The sequence below is a fragment of the Notolabrus celidotus genome, chromosome 18 (genome assembly GCF_009762535.1).
Source record: "Notolabrus celidotus isolate fNotCel1 chromosome 18, fNotCel1.pri, whole genome shotgun sequence".
In the NCBI taxonomy this organism is placed as follows: Eukaryota; Metazoa; Chordata; class Actinopteri; order Labriformes; family Labridae; genus Notolabrus; species Notolabrus celidotus.
The window spans coordinates 27,115,341-27,138,805 of record NC_048289.1 but is presented as its reverse complement, the minus strand read 5'-3'; the positions used below and the strand labels follow the sequence as shown (position 1 = coordinate 27,138,805).

Here is a 23,465-nt window from a genome sequence, read left to right as displayed (position 1 = left end):
CTAGCTTTTTTCATGGGTTTGCAAAGACATGTGATAAAATAAACTTTGACTACACAGACAGGTTATTATTAGTACAGCTAAAAAGTTAGCAAAGGGGGGAACTGTTAGAAGAGAAGTTAGCATAACGTCCACATCATGTGAGACAGGGAGGATACAAGTAAACAGAAGGTACATCGGGTTAGCTAGCTTGTTATTTCTTAATTAAACTGAACATAAGTACAGTGATTAAATATGTCAGGGGATATTTGGTAGGTGTTAAATGTTTGTTGATATTGCTCAGCTGAGATGAGACTCACACTACCCCTCGTGTAAGTGAAGAGTGTCAGCAGTGCACTAATGGAGGTATGTGAATTAAGACACAGCCACTGCCTCAGTATTCAGCAGGGAGCATCTGCATGAAGGGACAAACAAATGAGAGTCCAGAGATCCCCTCCTCCACTCTGTGCCCAAACATCTGAATCCCTCACTCTCACTCTCTCACTCTCTCTCTCCGCTGCTCCTCCTCCTCCTCCTCCTCCTCCTCCCTCCTATCTCCTTATTCTTCCCTTCTCTCTGGAAACTGGAGCACGGAGGAAAAAGTGTGACAAAGCTATTTTAGTTTAGAAAACGACCTACCTTTCCACAGGCAGACACCTCAGCTTACCCCTCATAGATTCTACCGGTCACCAGGCCAAGTGTTAGTGTTTCCAAGTAGGGCTGACAAAAAATATCACAATCTCATGATCTCAATTAACACTTTAATTGGTGTAATGACAGAGAATAATGGGCAAATACTACAGATTACATCCTCAGATTAAAACCAAGAATTTGTCCTAAGTCGTGGAGTCTTTTTATTACCATCTCTCAACCTCTGATGGTTGATGGAAGATAACCCATTTTTTCAAGACTCACAAAACAGGGATGTAACAGTATCATCGATTTAACGATATCACAGGAACAAAAGTGTCTCAATAACGTCATGGACCTGTGAGTGTATGGCACGGTGGCTCTTCCAGGCAACAAGTGTAGTTTTGTTTCAGCTGCAGTGGAGCAAAGAGGGGGGAAGTAGGAACTACAGAGAGCGTCTTCCAATGCGTGCCCATCATCATTTGCACTCTGCCCAAGATCAGTACAGCAAAACTACCATGAGACAAGAACTGATAGATGATTTGAAATCATGGCTGCTACAGCGTCTTTGAAACCAGACGTGTGGAAGCATTTCAGTTTCCCCGTGTCAAGACATGAACAAGGAGTAAAGGTGATGCACGAACAGAAAACAATATGCAGACACTGCCAGACTGTGGTGACCTACATATCAGGAAGAACGATAAATATGAGATGTAACTTTGCAAATTGTCACCCTGAAAAGATGCAAGAAAGCATCCATTCTCACAAGAACCTAAAGGAAGCATTGACAGCCTAACTGACCCAGGACAGAAAGGGAGCTCAAGAGATCACAAGATGCATCGCTGAATATAAAGTCAAATGGCCCGACAATGAAGGATTCATAAGGCTACTAACACGCTGGAGCCCAAGGATAACTTCAATGTATAAATACCAAGAGGCAACCTCAGGCTACGAGAATTGAAGCCAATGCGAATGTGCCAAAAACTGCAGTTTCTCAAGTGTCAACTTGAGGCTGGCTCAGGAAGTAGAAACTACATACACACCAATTCAAAGAAGACGATCTTTATAGCAGAAATAAACATGTTTAAAGCCTGGTACAAAACGAGTGTAGTCTGAATAGCTCATTTCTCTATCGGCACACACTGTACGCAGCAATTTCAAAGGTATTAAGATTACGAGTTTTCCATCATGAGAGTCACAGCTGACTTGATTGACAGGTGGGAACATTGTAGCTGTTGGCGAGGAGGCTCAAAGCCTGCCTCTTTACGTCACACTAGACAGCAATAAGGTTGAGTTCAGCATTTCCAATATGGCTGCCACCGACGATCGGCCTCAAAACAGCGCTTCAGAAACAGATGGGTGACGTCACGGATACTACGTCCACTCTTTACAGTCTATGGTAAATACGCATCATACTTTAAGTCTGATACCAGCTCTATAAAGAGCCAAAGGCTGAAGTTACACAGAGCCTCAAGCAAGCAGAGAGCATCTCACTCACTATGGATGGGTGGACTTCACAAACTACCCAGAGCTACTTAAATGGCGTTTGTTTCCAAGTCTTCATTTGTTTGTTTTTGTCTTTCAAATATCCTGATAAATATCACACCTTGGACTTATCATGATATTATTGTATCATGAGATTTTGACTTCCAAAAAAGTTGTTTCAAAATTTAATTTTTCTTTTTTTATACTGTTTCTTAAATATTCATGACACCAATCAACAATTTGATTCATTAAAAAACAACTGAGAGTGAATCAGTGATGAAAACAATCACAAGTTTCAGCTCCATTCCTGAGTCACTGGTACTGCTGCCTTTCTAGGAGAGTTTATTAGTAATTAAAAAAAATAACTAAAGATCGTATTAATTAACTTTCCCATGAATGCAACTTTTGCAAAGTGCATAGAGCAAACTTAGTCGCCTCTTTTGTTCTGATACAGGTTGAAGCCCATGCACACAGGAAGCTGAGGAACATAGGAATTTCTCATGACATCATGAAGGGTTGTTTGGTTGCTGCATTGAATGCTGTCAATGATTACACTGAGGAGAGCAGAGGCCTCCTGTTTCTCACCCCATCTCACACACACTATACACACACTCACACACACACACACACACATCCACAGACTGATAACTTTTTTGTTTTACTGAGCAGAAACATGATGACTGAAGCGTCTCATTTTAATCACTGGGATTTTTTTTGTGGATGAGCAATAATTCATTCCTGTTTAAGTCAACAAGATTTTTAAGAAATATGAAAAAAATATAGCAATCAATACTTCTTAAAGTCCACACTTAAGGTGCACAGTGGAACATGTTTCATTTAGTGTCATATTATAGGACTGAGAAAAACAGCAAACTGTCACATGTGAGGAGCTGGAACCAGAGTACATGTCACTCAAAACTCTACTTTTCATTTAAAAACAATAAACCTGCATAAAATAACTTCCACATCTTTAAGAAGCAATCCATGCCTCCACTAAGACTGTCTACACTCTCCACACACATCACTGTCACCTTGAATCCCAAAGTAACATAAACTCAACTTCCCTTTTCTCTAACCGTTCTTCCCTTTCAGTTTCTTCTTACCCCACTTGTCTCCCTGCATGTCTGCTCCTGAGTCTGACCAGCTCCTTCTTATCCTCCAGCGTCTCACACCGTCACTCTGCTCCTGCTCCCCTGGATGTTTGGCTCCGTTTCTGACCGACCCTCCTGCGGAAAACTTCTCTAACCCCCCTCTGTCTCAGAAAAAGACATTCTCCAGCCAAATGCCGCCAATGTGAATGAAAGCACAGACCCCTCCTCTTCCTTCTCCCACCTCCTCCTCCTCCTCCTCCTCCTCCTCCTCCTCCTCCTCCTCCTCCTCCTTAGCACGGCCCAGCCTCTCTCTCTGACAGATACACCTCCTCTCTCCTTGGCCCACTCCTCCTCTTCCATTTCCTTTGACCAAAGAAACTAAACTCTGCAAAGTCCTGCACTGCCTTTGTCAGTCAGTAAAAAGAAGAGAGAGAAGAAAGAAGCAGGGAGCTGGGGAAATGGGAGCTGTCAGTTAAAGACTATTCTACTTTCCTATAAAATAGAAAGCAACGGAAATGTGAGAGGATATCCCCTCACTTTTAAAAAGTCTGGATCTACAACAGATTTCCGCCTTTGGATTTGAGTCTTTTCACCTGTCAGAGTTGAGTCTTTATTTGTGAATTAACTTTGAAATGCTAAGAAGAGAAAAGCTGTGAAAAGTGGAAAGAGGAAAAAAGTAAAAGGAGTTGAAACTAGAGTCATCCATGAATCTGATCTAATACCACAGAGGCAAGCACCACATTTGGAGAAAGAATTACAGTTTCATTACTGTGCAAAGCTTTAATTAAAAAAGGCTGAGTTAAAGAGGTAAACCTATTAAAGAGGAGCACTGATGTTACTTAAAACTGAACACAGAGGTGGATTTTAACATTTAAAGAAGCAGAGCTAAATATAAAATGTACAGTATGTCTTGAAAAACGCATCCCAGAGAGCTTTGCTTTCACCCATCTCTCTTATAGTTTCCATCCTGGTTGATTTGGCGCCCCCTGTGGTTACTGGTGGTAACAACAAGTCTTTTTTGATAATGTAGGTCCAGACCAAGCGGCTACCTCTCGTCTTAAAATATGAAGCCCATGTGGAAGTGCTAAAAACTGCAGGTCATTGAGCGTCCACTTGAGGCTGGCTGCAGAAACGGCAGAAACCACATACACACCCATTCAAAGAAGACGATCTTTACAGCAATAATAAACATGTTTACAGCCTGGTTCAAGAAACACTAGGTCTGAGTAGCTTATTTCTCTATCGGCGCACACTGCACAGGGGGTGAATTTTTTTATAACTCAGTATTTTTGAAGATATTATATTACTGTGCAAAAACCGGAGTGACCTACGACATGTCTGTGAACAGCAAATAAAGATCCTTGATGATGATAAATCATCTTGTTTTGAAGTGATGAAGCTGCATTCATAAAGATGTGTTCAGACCAGGAGCTTGCCATTTACTTTTGATGTGATTGTCTCATCAAAATTGTATTCATTCATTTATAAAACCTCCTTGATGGTTAGGAAGAATACAGAATGGGTGAATGACTCATCCTTGTTCTGGGGGCTGATTGATTATGATGGCTAATGTCAGCAAGTTTTATCAATATCTTCTAAGTATTTCTGTTTATTGAACACACTGAGTGGTTTAATTGATCTTGTTAGATTCTCAGTGCGTGCCTCTGTTAGCAAAGCTTTGCATTTTAGCTTAACTCTAAGCTTTTTAAGGAATTAGCTACAAGATTCATGCTCTGATGCTGTCCTCTGTGTTTACCAAAATGTGTGCTCACCCCAGTTTTTGTCTCCAAAGTACATGTTATATTTTCACTCAGTCTCCACTGACTCACTGCTGGTAGAAATGTTAAAAAGCCTTCCACAGTGGTAAGGAAAAAACTCAGTTTCAGGTCTTTCTAACCCAGGACTTCCACTAGATCCGTGTCCGGTCCATCTCCAATCCGCAATGGTCTGGCTCCGTGCTCTCTCGTCCGTCAACACCCACTGGTTGCGTTTTCAGAAAGCAGCACAGAGCAGGACAGCCAGATCAGAGACAGAGCCGGAACAAAACAGAGAGGATCCAGTGGAAGTTAACACATTGACTAGAATAGAAACCAGTCAGATCCGGTGCCGTGACGGATCGGACAAGGATCCAGGGAAATTTGGCTGTGAGACATTTCCACCAGAATGTGTTTCTCATAGTTTATGAGAACAAGAACACTTCTGTAAGTCAAATGCATTGATTCATTTAACATAAAACCTGCTCTCTGTTAATAACATTATTTGTCGTTTAGCCACCAAGCTACAAATCAAACTGTGAGCACAACTTCTACATCTCATCCACTTATCATGATGCCCTAGTAAATATGTTTGCAAACAGCTGCTCATTCACATGAGCGCCATAATCCTTCACATGGAGTCCAGATTCCAGCCCTGCTATTAATCCAAGTCCAGGATTCAGTCTTGTTATAGCTCTGTTTGTGCCCTCACTACTTTATGGGTAAATATCTGGCTCTTTAGCAGCTAAAGCTAGCAGCCTAATGTGGGTTCATAAGAGGATTTTCACTGAAAGCAGCTGCTGCCAGAAATAAGATCCTAAGATAAGTTTTGATAACGTGTGGATGACTGGACGTTTTTTAAGCCACACAGGATAACCTGTTAATTTGTGTCCTTGTTAAACCTTGAATTTTAAACATCTTCATCACTGGAGTGTAACAAATAGAGTCTCTAACTTCCTGAGTTGCCAGGGGATCAGCTTCCAGAAAGTCTTCTCTTGTGACAGGGGAAGCATTCAGCCTTTGCTTTGACCTGTAATCCACCATCTGGCCAAAATGAATTAAAATAAAGGAAAGACCGGGACGAGACGGTGCAGCAGGAGCTCAGCTGCTCGGCCCCCAGATGAAGAGTGGGGCAAAGTAGGGTACGAGAAGTAGGCTATGCCCTGCTACAGCCTCACACACACACACACAAACATTCAGCCCCTCTCCTTTTCTCTCCCTACACCTAAAACTGGGTCACACCAGGAGGCCCAAATTTGTCCTTCAGACAGGAGACACCAGGAAGGAAGTTCAGGGTCAGCCTTGTGTTCGTCTCAATGGGGGGGTCAGGAGAACACTGAATACACCACAAGTGAAGTCCCGTGCCCGCTGCAGCCAGAAATCATTCTAGGTTGGAGTCCAAGTGAGCACAACAAACACCATCAATCAGCCGCCACCAAGGCCACCAGCGCTGGGGTAAAGAGGCAGGCTGCAAATCACCTCTGTGAATGCCACCATTAACACTTCCTCTTTAAAGGAGTGAGGGAGGGGGGGGGGGCAAACATGACTCAGCCTCTTTTCAGGGAGTTGAATTACAGGCTGAAGCAGTGCAATGACGACTCTGTTGCTTCCTCCGCTGTCTGCACAGAGAAATATGAGAAGGGAATTAAACTCACAGTCAAAGTAAAACAAGAAATTCAATTGTGGCTTTGCAGCAGAGTCTGGTGGTTTCTGGTTTATCCTCTTAAGTTTATTTTCCTAAAGAGGGACACAAAACATTCAGGGGGCATCATCTGTGGGCCAGTTTCAGCCGAGCAGTGAAAGTGGCTCCTTAGAGGCCATGATTCAGGTTTATCTGTAGCGGATGCCCGGCCGGTGGTCATCTATCAAAAGGCTGGGCCGCCATCTCTCTGCGGCCCGTCAGCCTGCTTCCTTCTATATTTTCATAACAACGCCGTACGTCTGGGACCAGGAGCAGACAGAAAGCTAGGCCATCCATCAATGTCTCTGCAGCCTCTGCACGGGGACGTCACTCCCCCTGGATACGCTGCTGCTAAAACCGGCCTCCACCATGCAGCCCTTTGGACTCCTCGTTTCCAAAGTAATCCACTCTGGCACAAAGCAATCCACGAACACCTCCAAAATAAAACTGGTGCAAAGGTTTAGCTCTCAGCAGGGGGGGGGCGGTTCATCAGTTTCAGACACAAATGAAGAGAAAGAAGAGAGAGAGAGCTTTGTGGATTGAAATTACTACTCCTCGTAAGTCCAGTCATAAATCCACAGAAATGAGATGGCTGTATCGAACTGGCAGGCACCCGACTTAGCTGCACTCTGATTTACTGTATAATGTGCCAAAGAGATTAGGGTTACGCCTCCAGTTTTGGAATTACAGCAAAACCCCTATCCATGATTAAGATCTGCCGCTGACTCCCACACAGCAGGAATGTGTAAACATCCACACAGAGTTGGGTGCACGCTGCCTCCGTGTGCGGCAAGCTGCAGATGATTCTTAAAGACAATTAAGCCTTAACCAAGACGGCTGGAGAAGATAAAAACAGCTGGTTGGAGATGTGAAGGAGCTGAGGCGAGTAAACGCAGAAACTCTGAGGAAGAATATATCTGCAGTGCTGTAAAAACGTTTGCAGAAAATCAAACTTCACAGTCCTACTTCAACACCAGACTACTCAGCAGTTTTATCTTTGCTCGTGGAGTACACACCCACTTCTCTGCAAAGTACTGTTTGAGCTGCACTAAAAAAAGTGGAAGTCTTCTGTTCAAAGTCACGGGTTGCACACGCCTCACTCATCACTGCAAACTTTATGTCAAAGCTGATTGGACATCCTTGAGTGTACGCAGGCATACACACCGGCTACGTCTGATTTATAAATCTCTTCTTGGCTTGGTCCCAACTTATTTGTGTGTGTATCTACAAAGATCTAAAAGCCACTATGCCGTGCGCTCCTCCGACATCTTACAAATATGTGTTCCCATGTTCGGACAGAGTTCTGTAAGAGATCATTTAGTTTTGCTGCTCCTACTGCTTGGAATACACTCCAGAAGGACTTGAAATTGTTTGATTTTATTTCATTTGATGCCTTTGGCTCTGTCTTAAAGGAAAGACAGACCACATAGCAGGGCCTGTGTTTTTAAAAAATGCTGTTTTGTGTTCACCAATTGCACTTTATTTGCAAATTAGAAGCACTTTTAAATTATTGACTGTTTCTACACACTGTCTTTATATATGCTCCATTCTATTGAACTGTAGGGGAGAACGGGGTTGGTCGTCACACTTTTTACTGTTTTGATGATTGCTCATCACCAAAATATCTTTCAATAGTCATTCCTACATTAAACTGAAGCTTAAGGTGTTGGCTTGAAATGTGTATCCCTCTCATTTTCCAACTCATTGTAGAAAACAATCTAAACTCTAGCTTTCCCCTCACACTTTGTAAGGGTAACACTTGTTTTGTTATAAACCCATCGTTTAAAAGCCTAGAAGAAAAATACTGAGGAGCTGAATATTTACAATTTGACATGAAAAACACAAAAAGTCCTCTCACCTCAAGTTCAGCTGTCCTACTCCAGAGAAGACTATGTAGGTGAGCTCTGATCCTAATTCTGGAAATGTCTGTACCCCTATTTGAGAGACAGCGCCCTCTGGTGGCGAGATATAACAAGTGTGCCAACCAACCCGTGTGACAACCAACCCCGTTCTCCCCTACTATTTATTTTGACGTGTGCTGCTGACCTCTTGGCCACGTCGCCAATAAATAAATAAAAGAAAGTAAAGTGGAGCACAAAAGCAGATGTAAAAGTGAACTTCCTCTTTTGATATGATGTTACTCTTGGTAATATGATAACATAATGTTGAGTATCAGACATTAGTGGCAGCTCAGCTAGCAGCCGGCTTACAAGACTTTCTGGGTCGACAGGAGAGCGTTGAGGCCTTGTGTAGATGAGAATGAATGAGAATAAGAATGACCCATACAAGGAAAAAACTGCTTGGTGTTGTATTAAGTGTCTATTTACTGGTTTTTGTCACACCCTCCGCCTCATCCTAGCCAAGGCCTTCCTCCTTCTCCCTGTGTGTGCTTGATTACAAGAGTGGAATCAGGTGTGCAAGTGTTGGGCAGCAGCTGCACGTCATTGCCAATCACTGGGCTACATATACTGGGCTTCTACTCCACCAAGCTGCTGGGTCAGTCTAGCTCCAGCCGGTCTTCCTGAAATTCTTTGTTGTGTACTGAACACTTACAAATACCTGTTCTATACCAGCAGTGCTGCTTTGTTCAACTCCCGCCTTCCTTCCACTCCTCTCCTACTCTGGACCCGCACGCACAAACGGACCTCAGGACTCCTCATTGGAAGCAAGCTAAGACTCTTGTTTACATTGTGATCATCAGGAATGAATTCTTTACGCCTTCAACCTGTCTCAGTCGTCAGTGTTCTGCTCTTGAGTTCACAAGACTAGTATTTCCAAACAGTTTTAGATGCTGGGTCTGTGTGTTTTGAAAAGAAAGGCAGAGACATCTGCGAATGATCTGGCTCCCTCCTCTCACTGATAAAACTTGTGAACGATGAAGACTAATTGAATCCTCATCCAAAAACATGCTGAGCTCCTAGAAACAAGCCCTGCTAGAAGCCCTCTGGACATGCTGTGAGAGCATCAGAGAGACGCTGATTTCTTTAACATGGAGCTGCTTTGTTCACTGTTTTCTTTCAATTATTAATCATTATAGAAAGAAAGGGTTCATAAAACTTTAGTGCTTAGTGTTAAAAAAAACCTAGTTTAATTCATATCAGGATGCTGGTTGAACTTACAGCCTTGGGAAAAGTTCTCATAATCATATTTTTTGCAGTATCCGTCAGCCGTTTCTGGAACAGTGAAGAAGTTCAAAGACCGTACTTCATCATCAAAAGGGCTCCACTTACCTGTCAATGACTCCCTGTCTTAGCTTCTGGAGGCCTTAAAAAAGCATGTGGTACAGGTCCGTCGAGCATCCCAAAGACTCACGCTGAGGAACAGATCTTCATTCCCTCCTCGTCTCTGTGTCCTCGACAACTGAGGTGGATAAAAAGCAAAAAAAAAAAAAAAAAAAAAAAGTGCAAGTTGATGAATCAGCAGAAGAGAAGCAGCGAGACTACAACCACTGAGGAGAGTTGGAAAAACCTGAAGTGTGACAAGTGTGTTTATAGAAGTCAGAGAGGAAGAGGAAAATCTGAGTCATAACGGCATAAAAAATCTCCTCGAGGAGGAAGGTTGAGAGTGAGGGGATTTTCCATGTCAACACGAGGGAAGACTGAACCTGAAACCAGCACCAATTACACCCAACAACTGTCCCCTGGGTCCAGATAGTGCTGTTTGCATGTTTGTGAATAACTAAACATGTTTACATTCTATGATTATACAAGATTCAACACAGTTTACAAGTGATATATTAACTGTTACAGAATGACAATGAGATAATGTGAATAAAACAAACAGATCTTGGATTTGACATCCACAAAGACAGAGGAGGTGAGCAGCACACCGCCACCATCTGGAATCAAGCGCAGAGTCCATCTGTATTTCATTACAGTGATGTCGCTGATTAATATTAGTGGCAACAAAATATTTGAGTCTGGGGGAAAAGGGCATGAGAAAAGACGAAGAAGAGTGCCAGAGGTGAGTGGACCAGACAGTCATTATTTCTGTCTGGATTTAATACAACCCTGCTGCCATGACAATGTTTTGATTGTGACTTTAAATTACATTTGGCATCGTCTCACTGTTTAGGTCTCTGACACTGACAGAGGAAGATATAATAACAGCAACATATGGTGTGCTGGGAAAAGTGAAGCCACAACTTTACAAACTTAATTTATTCAGGTTTCAGTCGCTCCTTTTTCCAGGCCAACTTTTCAAGGTGTCCTTCCCTTTCGGTGAATTTCATAAATAATTCTGCAGAAGCAAAAGCATGGGACCCGATTGCCAGTGGTGCCCTGAGAGATCATATTTCCAAGTCACACAGTTCATGAATTATTCACAGAGCTGTAAACGTTTGCAAACTTTAAAAGCAGGAATAATGTTGAAGGATCGTGTAATACAGTTAATTACGTGTCATGAGCCGTTTGACTCTGACTTTGAGGAAAAAACAACAAATGTTATATAACATCAAGGTCACAATGAAGTAACCCACATATCTTACAGATAACAAAGATGCAACTCAGACATTTTCTCACACCAGATGAAATAGATTTCTTTGAAATTAAAGGGCCAGTTCCCCAAATTTTAACCAAATTTAGCCAAAAAATGACCCCTGGTAAAATCACAATGTGAAAATGTGTACATTTCTTTTCTAAATGTACTAAAGCAGCAGCATGTAGCATGTTAAATAGTGAACTGTTAATGTCTGTGGACTACAGTGGGAGTTGAGAGTAACCCAGGACTTCCACCAGATCCATCTCTTATCCGCTGTGGTCCGGCTCCAGGCTCTCTCATCCGAAGTAGCTAAAAGATTCATGATCTGATGATGTCCTCTGTGTTTACTGAAATGTGTGCTAACCTCAGTTTGTCTCCAAAGTACATGTTGTATTTTTACTGTCAGTTACCACTGACTCACTGCTGGTAGAAATGTTAAAAAGCCTTCCACTGCGGCAAGGAAAAAACTCAATTTCAGGTCTTTCTAAACCGGGACTTCCGTCTCCAATCAACAACAATCTGGTTCTGTGCTCGCTCATCCATCAACACCCATCGGTTGCATTTTCAGAACGCAGCACAGAGCAGGACCGCCAGACAGCTGGAGTCATGTGACCGAGGTTTCCCCACAATAATCACTGAATCAACGATCATCCTCCTCCTCTCCTCATCCATGTTGTCTTTCTGGTCCTCTGAAAACCTCTGACTTGTTGACTCCAGGCCTGGCTCCGCTCATCATGACGGTTTGTTGTTGTAGTGAAGTGAAATACGATCTGGTGATAACACAGAGTGTTTTATTCTGAAAATTAACCGGATATTTTAAGTTTGTTTTGGTGCCTGACTTCCTGTCCCGCTCCATCTGCTCTGTTGAGATTGATGCGTTGTGCTCCGGCATCTGGCAGAAATAGAAGTCTTTCTTATCTCTGATCCAGAGGGCTTCAACATGCTGGATCAGAGACACAGCTGGAACACAACGGAGCGGATCCAGTGGAAGTTAACACATTGACTAGAGTAGAAACCTTTCAACGGATCCGGTGGACTTTGGCCACAAGAGTGGAAGTGCAGCCAAAGAGTTATAGTGTCCTGTTTTATCAGTGGGATCAGGGATGTTTAATAAAACTAACGATACAAACTGCCGGCATTCTTTCTGTTACTGTGCAGGCTTAACTTACAGCTGAGCAAACCTTCAGCTCCTCCTCCTGTGCCTCACATACTGTAAGAGGATGTTACAGACGGCTGGAAGAGCTGAGGAGTCTGTGGCGTCCCACATGTAATGGCTTTAATACAGCTGTTACATGTTACACTGCAATAGAGGTAAACCGTATTACACAGTCTGAGTCATGCAGGGTAATATCTTAATGGCTGTTTGATTTCAAGACAGACAGTTGAGCCCCAGATTATGAACGAGTGTTGACACTGGAGGGCCGCCACCTTCACCTGCTATTACTTTGAAGGGGGATAATCCTTATTAAAGGAGGACCCAACAGAAGAACGGAGAGACAGAGAGAATCGCTGAATGAAAAGAGAGTTTGGTACAAAACTGTGATTCTCATTTTGTTACAGAACAGGTCACCTTTAAGGAGAGCACTCAAAAACCCTGACCCTGACATGAAGGGAAATGTCACCACAGTGTACGGATGATACACGTGATGAGGTGGATTTATGGCAACATGGATATCTGCATATAAGGAATAGGGTTTTTGTATGGGAGGTGGTCTGACCTCTGATTGTCTGTTATTGCTGACCAGTTTCTTTTGACCAGGCTTTCATTTTAGTGGATTCAAGACTAATCAAGTCCAAAAAATACCTGACCTATCTTTTATTTCTTAGGAGTCTTCTGATGGTGTCTCCAGATAAGTATGTGTTATTGCAAAGACAAGAGTCTCCTGAGCCAGGTAGCTCACCTTATACAGCCTCTATCATCACTTCCAGCTAAACTTCAAATCATACCCGAAGCTCTCACATTGAAAACAAGGCAAAAAATAATCTTTGCAAAACGAAAAAAAAAAGAAAGTATCTTGACATTGACGGAAGAAACTGGCCGAGACCTGAACGATCTGTCAGGCAGCCAAAACCTGCCCTGCTACAGCTGATAAGGAGCTCAAGAAACCAGAGTCTGAAAAATGGTGACTGTCAGAAAAGGTCACTCGACTGCCTTAAGGGAGTCAGACAGGAGAGTGTGCAAGAGTGTGATTGATAGATGAGCTACAACAGAAGCCTCAGCTGAAGTTCTGTTTATTTATTTTCCAACACACAGTTAATCAAAAGGTTTGTTATCTGACTCAATACACTTTATGTTCTCTGTGTGACGGCTAAGTATGAAAACTACATCTCCCCCATCACAGGTTGGGACAGGACTTCATTAAATGCAAGGCAGAGTTTACACAGGGGGGGGGTTACTCTGGATTTTCTCACACCATCCTAAAGCCTCTGGAAACACAAACATTCAGGCGGATCAGTTCGAACATATTATTACAGCATTATCATAATATCAGCGTTGTATTTACTGTAAGCACATCTTTGTGGGTGTCCTGAAGGGTATTAGGAGTTAGTCTGACACTGGAAATGGAATAATATAACGTAGATTAGGGTTCAATCTGTCAACAGGCACTCATAATCTCAGAATTAAGCAAAAAAAGAAAAGAGTACAACCACAGGCGTCATCAGGTTGGCGGTTCGGGTTCCTACAAAGTAAGATTAGTCCTCTGAGTCTATCACAGCCATCCTTTGTACGGCTATTAGTCAGTCCCTCCAGGATTTCGCGAGATTTTTTTGTGATTGTTGCGGCCAAAAAAGCCTGAATTTGCGACAGCTTTTTGAAAAAATTGCGGTGAAAGTTGCGTTGTTTTTTTTTTGCTTTTTCCCCCCAATAACATCTCAGGGGCAAGTAAATACGCTAAATTACAGTTGTTTTTAGAAAACATTCTTGATGTGGCCACTGTGACTGTGTTTTGATTCTCTTTATTCACAGAAAAATGCCATGAAAGGTCTGTATTGCACATTTACGACGGTCCCTGAATGCATCTCGCAGTGACAGGCACTTGACAGTCAGTTCACGCACTCTGAAATAATTCTGCATCTTTGTTGACCAGGAGTTGATCAAAACTTACTAAATGTGTCTGATGTTTCACCAAACTGGATTAAATCAAGCTGTAGACGCGGAGCTTTTTACGGTGATGGCGGCAACAACGTCAAACCTCAAATATTAAACAGACGTCCCCCGGTTGTGTCTTTGTCACTAACACACACCGGGGGGTAAAAATCCTCAATGAAGATGAGACAGATGCATGGAGGTGAGGAGAGCTGGTTCATGAAGTACACCTGCTGCAGGTAGGTGACCAAGCGAACACTGAGCCCCTCAATCTATAAATAACAATGTTGTCATCGTCACTTGTCCTGCCTGCTGTCCTCTCTCTTCACCTGTTCTCTGTGCATGTTTTGCTGTTGAAAAGTGCCAATCAAGTGAGGACTTATGTTTATGTTCCTAGGAAGTGAAATTGATGACAAAACTGATGACGTACAGGGGCTGAGATTGAGGTAATTGGTCAAAGTTGCAAGAAAGTTGCGGTGATTGTATAAAATTGCAGGGCCGCGAAAAAATCGCGCTGATTGGTTGAATTTGCGTTGATAGTTGCGATCGCGAAATCGCAACTTCCTGGAGGGACTGATTAGTTAAAATGTTGTGGACATATTAGGGACGGGCAACTCAAGCCAAAATACTATTAAATAATCACTGGCATCTACTCTGTGATTATTATTCATAACGAGAGGGACGAGGTGCTGCTAGTAGCGGTCTGTCTCGACCTTTATGTCAGTGTTTTTGTGATGCAGCCTCGTGGCGTGTATGTTTACATTTTACAGCCATGCTCAACCTCTGCGATTGTCTCCATTTCTGAATCTCACAGCGCTACACATGTATGTCCGACTGTCACTAATGTTTTCAACTTCTTTCTCTACTTTATGAAGTTAGCATTCTTCTTCTGTTATTTAATGTGGTTAGCAAACAGCTTTAAGACGCTCTATAGCCACCGTCTGGTGGGAACATTGTATTACAACCAGGCATCGGTCAAAACAATGAAAATAGTACTTTCAAAATGAGATAATATTCACATTAACTCTCCGATTTTTAATAAGTGAAGGAATATTCAAGCATTCGAAAAATCATGTTCCATCCCTATTACATATTACTCTAATTACCAAATATAACAAATAATTATTATCTGATTAAAGGGATTTTAAACTGACTGTAGACTCCCTGGGACTTTGAATGCACAGAAAAAGTTTAAGAAACTACTTGTAAAGTAGTCTCGCACTGTCCTGCTCTACTCTGGGAATCTGTGTTCAGCTCTTGAGTGACCCAGCACTTGGTACTTTGGTCATTATTGTGGTGATGTTAATTGTTGATGATGATAATGGAAGGTCTTAAATTGTTTGGTTGCTTCATTGTAGATGTTCCTTATTTTGAAAAAAAGTAAAAAATAAAAAATTACTTACTTTTGTGCATTGCCTTTACACTGCTTGGCAGTACCTGCACCCAAATTGACTTGAAGCACGTAATTACTCTTACTGATCTTGTTTCCTCTTGTCTAGATCTTTGCTTGTGTTGTTCTTGTTCTCGTATGTACGTCGCTTTGGATAAAAGCGTCTGCTAAATTACATTGTAACATTGTAACATTGTAAAGTGTGTGCTGATAGAGAAATTAGGGACTCAGACCTAAACTGTTTTTGAACCAGGCTGTAAACATGTTTATTTCTGCTGCAAAGATCGTCTTTTTTGAATGGGTGTGTATGTGGTTCCTGGTGTCTCTGCAGCCAGCCTCTAGTGGATGCTCCATGAACTGCAGTTTTTTAACACTTCCGCATGAGCTTCATATTTTAAGACCGGAGTTTGCCGCTTGAAAGACACCAGGACTTTGTTGACAAATCAGAATAAGAATAAACAATCTGACATTTGTGTGTCATTGTGCGTGTTTGAGCATTACACAGTTTAGTATATTTACAGCATCACGGTGCAGGGCTCAGGAGGTTACATTAAATAGGATACACTGCAGGACACATTTAGATACCTATTGGGAAGGCCAGAGTAACAGAGAAGAAGAGATGAAGATAAATGAGGTCTGTGAAAGGCTTTCAGGCCTTCACACACACACACACACACACACACACACACACACACACACACACACACACACACACACACACACACACACACACACACACACACACACACACACACACACACACACACACAAAGTGGACTATTAAGGAACAGGGTGGCGGCCCACTTCCTCCCTATCAAAACAGTGCCACCCCGCAGCACTCAGGTCTATTATTCTAATGTTGAACTGTGAGCCAAGAGTTTCAGACGAGTTTCAAACCCCATGAGAGCGAGAAAGTAGAGAGTGAAGCTGCTGGGAACACTGGGATATCTGCCTCGTTTGGACAGCAAGAAGACGGCCCTCATAAAAAGCATCACATTCCATCTAACAGCATAAAGTCTCTGTTTTACTTTCCTCTGATGTCCTCATTTAAACCCATCCAGGCCAAACCTCAAACATCCACCCACATTTAAGAAACACAGAGATAAACTACAATTTCACTGTCCTGAGGAGTGAGGATGAGGAGGAAACAGGGCTAGAAGAGTGAGCAGCTGTCTGGGAAGAGTTGGCGTTTTCTGGAACAGTTGTCAGTGAGACGTCATTGTCTACGATTAAAGTCTGGTTCCTCATCCCTGAGCCTTTTTCATTTGAATGCTAGCACAGCATAAGTGAAGCAGAAGACAAACAGGCAGAGTTGACCGTTCACATTGTTTGAATACTCCACATCACACCCTCTCTGAGTGCTCAGGCTGGACCACGCTAATTACTTCAGATCCATTTCCCCTCTGCCTGCATAAGTCCTTATGCAACTCTGTGACGCAGCTCCTGCCCAGCCATGCATCCCACCACCCACATAGCTTCTGATCCGCACCCTCATTCTTCCCCACCACCTCTTCACCTCTCAGTCATCCTGCCTCCCAGCACCACCGCCACGCCGTCAGCCTCTTCACCGCGAAACCTTCACGTCAGGACACGGCTGTTTGAAGAGTCATGGCTGTGATGTGTTTAACAGGGAGAGTGTTAGTGAGCCATCCATCTCGCGGCCTCCCAGCAGGAGATAATCAGGCCACAAATCACACAGAGAACGAGGAGAAATGTATTTAAAAATATCCAAACAACCAACCTCAGGGAGGGTTCGGCCCACTTACAAGCTTTACCTCTGACTGTGAGGAAAGTAAACTGGGAGGAAGAAGGAGAAGAATCACGGTCTGAAGAATCACAACAGCTGAAGCACTATTTTAAGATTGATTCAAGATCCTCCATCACAAACAGCATCCAAGCTGATCTCCAGGCTCTACACTTAAGAAACAAAACAGGGACACAGGATGAAATATGATCCCTGAATTAAAATGAAAAAGCTGTGTCTGATGCTTGACCACTTTTGACAATCTGTCAAGGTGAAAAACAAGAGAGGAACGTGACCTTGTTGTGTGTGAGTGGATTGAAAGCAGGAAATAAGGACAAGGGGAGGAAACTGTAGCAGAGGAGTGTTAAATAAAGGGTGAATGCTGTGTTGATTAAAACTCAAGTCTAACAGCCAAATTCCACTGGATCCAGTACATCTCTGATCTGTAACGGCACCAGCTCTGATAGATTTCTATTCTAGTCGATGTGTTAACTTCCACTGGATCCACTCCGTTGCGTTCAAGCTGCGTCTCTGATCCGGCAGGTCGGAGTCCTCCAAATCAGAGACCCAAGACTTATATTTTTGCCGGATGCCGGAGCACGACGCATCAATCTCAACAGAGCAGATGGAGTGGAACAGGAAGTCAGCCACCAAAACAAAATGAAAACATCCGGTTGCTTTTCAGAATAAAACACTCTGTGTTATCACCAGATCGTATTTCACTTAACTACAACAACAAACCGTCATGATGAGCGGAGCCAGGCCTGGAGTCAACAGGTCAGAGGTTTTCAGAGGACCAGAAAGACAACATGGATGAGGAGAGGAGGAGGAGGAGAATCCTTGATTCAGTGATTACTGCAGGAAAACCTCGGTCACATGACTCCAGCTGTTCGGCGGCGGTCCTGCTCCGTGCTCCGTTCTGAAAACGCAACCGGTGGGTTTTGACAGATGAGAGAGAACAGAGCCGGACCGCAGCGGATCGGAGACAGACAGGACACGGATCTTGTTGAAGTCCTGGGTTATAAGTCTTAATTGGTTCATGCATAAACAAAAGATTTCTGAGATCTGGAGAGGCACAAATGAACTCTACACCAGCAACAAGTTGTCAAGAAATCAGAGGGTGTTTTAAACATGCAAACATTTTAATAACAAAGTTCAAAGCACTTTGAATCAAGGGTAAAGCCTCCATGTTCTTCAGTTACTTTCACTTTAATCAAGGTTAAAGGAAAGATCATGGTTTGGTTGAAAGTAAGCATGTTAGTTATAAAACTTAAGTTACAAACAACAACTCTGTCTCAAACTCCTGAACTGTTTGTTTCCTGTGTTTTCTGTGTTCCTGACCACAGTCTGGGGTTGTGGTTGTGGTCTACACCACAGTCAGAAGGTGTGAGATGGGTCACAGTAGGCAGCTTACACAGCCGAGGAGTGAGTAGAGAGAGAAGAAAAGCAGTGAGAGATCAACCAGGGAATGAAAGAAATGTTTATAAAAAAAAAAGAGGAGACAGTCCGAGTCAGAGAGGCTCCAGGCCGTCACTGTACATCAGCACATATGGGCCTCCCAGGAGCAGCTGTGAATGTCATGATCACACTTAAACCACAACCGCATCACAGCTGCTCATGGGAAAAGGGCATGTTGTTTTCCAAGTGTTTCTTTCTGCTCCTCTCTCTGGAGCACGTAATCACCCTCAAGTGGCAGCAGATGATGCAACGCACAACGTCTACACACCATGAAAAATGTTCTCTTGATACAAATGACTCAAAGCTCCGACATGGCATCCAGTCCAAAACATGACAAAATGTGCCCACATGTGTTGAATAACCCTGACGTCTGAGCCAACATAATCCAACCAGTTACACCGAGCTTCTTTTTTCATTAACCAGAGGAATAGCTCAGTAATGTGAAGGCAGTTTGGTTGAATTAGTGCTGGGAGTTTTATGGGAACGTGTGCATGCCAACATGTTCACAAAGATTAAATTGACATGCACCATATGTTCCAGTTGTTGTTCTTATTCCCAGGAAGACAAAATTACAACCAAGTCATTTACATGGTTTATGGAAACGAATATTCTGATCACTGAGACGATACTTTACAACCGAACTAGGCTTTTTGTACCGGCTTATACCTTCTGTATCAGAGTGTGTAATAATGGCATTCATAATTGGTGTCTCCTACTGGTGTAGCTTGTGTGTAAGGCTCCTCTCCTTTTGAATCATCTACCAGTCAGGGTCTGAGAGGCAGACACCCTCTCTACTTTTAAGATTAGGCTTAAAACTTTCCTCTTTGATAAATCTTATAGTTAGAGCTGGCTCAGGCTTTGACCAGCTCTTAAGGCTGATTTATACTTCTGCGTCTCCCCTACGCAGCAGGGGCTGACGCGGACATGAGCACCACATACTTGTGCGTCGGTGTGTCCGTGTCGCGCAGCAATTCTCCGCCGAAACGCCTGAGGGCAGTGCGGTCTCTCTAATAGCGGGCCGCCTGCTTCCGGTCCCGCTACGATGTCTGTTTACTTTTCCACAGAGTTTCAGAGCGTGTTATGTTAATCTACAGCGGATACATGTTGCTGTTTATCATACAGACATGATTACATGAAGAATAGAGAGGAGGAGATGAAATACACGCCCGATGTGCGGCCGATGTCCGGGATCCCGGAAGTGCTGTAAATGCGGGAAAGACAAAGCCGCCGAGTGGACCAATCACAGAGCTTGCGGTCCGCGTCGGCTCTACGTGGAGTTACATTTTGGAGGAGGTGCACGTCAGCTACGTGCGTAGGCCTCGGCGTAGGTACGGGAGCTACGCGGACCCCCGGCGTAGGGTACGCCGTTGATTCAACGCAGAAGTATAAATCAGCCTTTAGTTATGCTGCTATAGGCTTAGACTGCCGGGGAACTGGCGCACTGACACACTGTGATCCAATCTCAACCCTCAACCCCCTCAACCCCCCTATCACTTACTTTTACTCTCCCTGTCCCATTAACGTTACTAACCATAGACCTTTCTGGAGTCCCTGAGCTCCCTTGTCTCGTAGGTTCCTCTGAGTCGCTACCATAGACGTCCTGCTGCTGTGGATGTGCCAGACTCCAGCTCTTATTCCCCTCTATACCTCTCTTCAACACGGTCTCAGCAGATGTGTGTCTAACATGAGTCAGGTCTTGCTGGAGGTTTCTGCCTGTTAAAGGAAATTTGTCCTTGCCACTGTAACTTGCTAAATGCTGCAAAGTGCTCTGCTTATGGTGGATTATGATGGTATAAGACTCGGTCTTATCCTGTCTTGATGTTGGGTCTTTGTTAATAATATAACATAGAGTACGGTCTAGACCTGCTGTGTTTGCAAAAGCATCTTGAGATAATGTTTGTTGTGATTTGGCGGTGTATAAATAAAGATTGATTGATTGAGATGAAGGGTTTTCTGCCATAGTAATCCAAAAGACCAAAACACATTCAAACAAAGAATGCAATGAAACGATGAATGTCTGCATAAAGCATCTAAATCAACCATACTGTGATTATTATAAGGCTCTATATGAAACATCCAAAAGTATCATGCTATCAAAATGACCTGTATCATTGAGTGTTGCCCCAATCACAGCAGAGAGCAATGGGGTCTCATATCACGAAATTTCATTAACGGACACAATAAAGTTGAGCAGCAGCTGATGGTCTTTGGACTTTGCTTTCCAAGTAATTATTTCTAAACAAATTAAAAATGACCTAATAATGGGACTAGAATAAATAGCTATTGGTTAAAAAATATTATACTGATGATAAGAAATGTTTTTAGGGAGCAAATCCCAGAGCAGTTGAGACATTTCAGTCAAAACCACACTTGATTACTTCAAGATGAAAACAGGAAGAACAAAAGAGAGGCAGACTCATCCTCTGGCCGTCATACGGACGTTTTAAAGAGTTCAAGGCCGTCCATCGAGTAATGTGGAGATATTTCAGTGGTAAACAAATAGGTGGATCAAAGTGACTGATGCTGTAAGAGTGATTAAATGATTTTTGGATCCAAATGAAAGTTAGGCTGGATAAGAGGAGCTTCTGTCAGTGCCAGGAACACAGTCACTAAGTGATGTTGATGACGGTGACTTTGCTGTGATGCTGCTCTGGCATCTTATCAGGGATGTTTGTAAAACTGTAAATCCAATCAGTGGGGACTCATTCTCAAAGTGGTTGCAGGACAGGATGCAGCGGGGCAGGTCAAATGTGCAGTTCAGATTGATATTTTTTAAATGAATACAGGAGAGGTCCAATCTCTACTTCTGTTGGCGACTTAGATTCAAAAGGAGGAAGGTACTTTCTTTTTTCCTAAATCATGAGTATTCAAGTGATGATCTCTGTACTGTTTGTAGAATAAAAAACGTTGGTTGTTTCTTTTTCATTTTCCATAAAGCATGTGAATGCACCATTAGTTCCTCTCCTGAGTATGTATTAGTCTCAGTGCTGAAATGAAGAGAAGTTTGACATAAGTTACTGTACTGGAAAGTAGGAGAAATTCCAGTGGACTTTGACTCAAAGTCAAACTTCTTTCCAGCGAGCTCTCTAAAGGGAAAACTTTTGGCGAAACTTTTGGAAGATCACGTTGCTGAGGACTGGCATTATTAAGTCTGGAGTTTAATGGACTTCTGTTGTATAGAATTTGGTTTAATCATGAAGGAAGAGGGCAACAAAATATGGCAAACTGGAAAGTAAAGCACGCCTGTAGATTAATGGCTGCTGTGTTCTTCATCTGGGAATCGAGACAAAGCAACAATCACATGAGGTTTTAGCCTGAATAACAAAGTAGGAGGTGTGTGTGTTCGTGTGTGTGTGCGTGCGTGTGTGTGTGTGTGTGTTTCATACACCTACTGCTAAATCCTCTTAAAACGTTCAATCCTCAATATTCTTCAAACAGTCATAATCACAGACGTCACCTGCTGAGGTCAGGACTCACCGTCAGGCTGGATAAAGATTAGGAGTACTGACCGGTCCCCAAGCTCAGGAATCAAACCATTGCTTCTCTTGCCCTCACACAGCTGTGCAGTCCAGCTGTGCACAAAACTCAGATCTGACTTATTAGCTCATAAAACAACCATCTACTTGATTGAGCTCGAATTTCTACTTAGAGATTTTGAATGGATGTTTAGGATCTTGTTTTTCATAACGATGTTTCATGTGCCCTGGTTAAAGGCTACTGCTTTAATGAACATGTCTTTTTGTGTACATCATATGCTCTTATAATAAACAGATGGGTACAAACAATACAAGCAAAGAAAGAGGGTCTTTGATGTCCCTTAGTATCATAATATTTCAAACGCTGGTAAAGCACCAACAGATGAAGCAACACGCAAACAAACACAGGAGAAAAGGAGGAGGACTGATGAAGAATGTAAACAATGCTGCTTTCAATTAAGATATATTTCAAATCAACTTAGGAGGACTAAAATGGATTAAACACATTTGCCGTGTTATGATTACTCACATACGCAGCTTGTGTCTTGGTGGGAAACAAAGAATGTAAACATAGCTGTGTTTGTTTATTGGAAAAGCCCTCAGGGTAGCTTTAAATGTTTGTTTTGAGGTGTAACCGCTTAGACAAAAATACTTCAGAGACAATTATATAGTGGACAAAATGGATTATGATCCAAGTTTAACAATTTTAATACTTTACTTTTTAATTTTAAATTGATTTTAATGTTTTATAATTTTATCAATTTTAACTTTTTGTTTTAGCCTTCATTTTATTTTCAACTCTTATCCTTACCCCTTTTTTAATTTATTAATTTATTTATTTTAACTTAATGTTAATTTGATGCTTTAACTTGTTTTAATTACACATATTTGATTGTTGTTGGTGTGCATTAGTCTCGATTTTAAAACCTATTTGTGTTTTGTTTTTTAATGTCTTTCCATTATTTTATTTCTGCTTCTTTCTTTTTTTCAATCGCTGTAAAGCTCTTTGAATTGCATTTGATTTGTAGGAAAGGTGCTCTATGAATAAAGTTTGATTGATTGATGATTGAAGATTTCTTTAGAGACCCACCACCATGATTTGGTTTTTCTATTACACTCCTTTGAAGTGGTTAAAATGTTTGGTTTTGACCAAGGTACAGGACTAATTAAAGAACTAAAATAAGATAAAACATGAGTTTGAATTTCTAAACAT

General features: G+C 42.4%; 1 protein-coding gene across 3 annotated transcripts in view; it reads right to left on the bottom strand.

The window, feature by feature from the left end:
- The window catches only part of LOC117830059 (leucine zipper putative tumor suppressor 2 homolog), a 46,180-nt gene that overhangs the window by 14,878 nt on the left and 7,837 nt on the right, over positions 1-23,465 (bottom strand). For 2 of the 3 annotated variants that reach the window (XM_034707974.1, XM_034707976.1), the window contains exon 2: positions 9,848-9,977. The exons of the other annotated variant lie outside the window; for it this stretch is intronic. The gene's annotated coding sequence lies outside the window, so the exon portion shown is untranslated. The remainder of the gene's footprint in view (positions 1-9,847; positions 9,978-23,465) is intronic. 3 annotated transcript variants of the gene reach the window in all.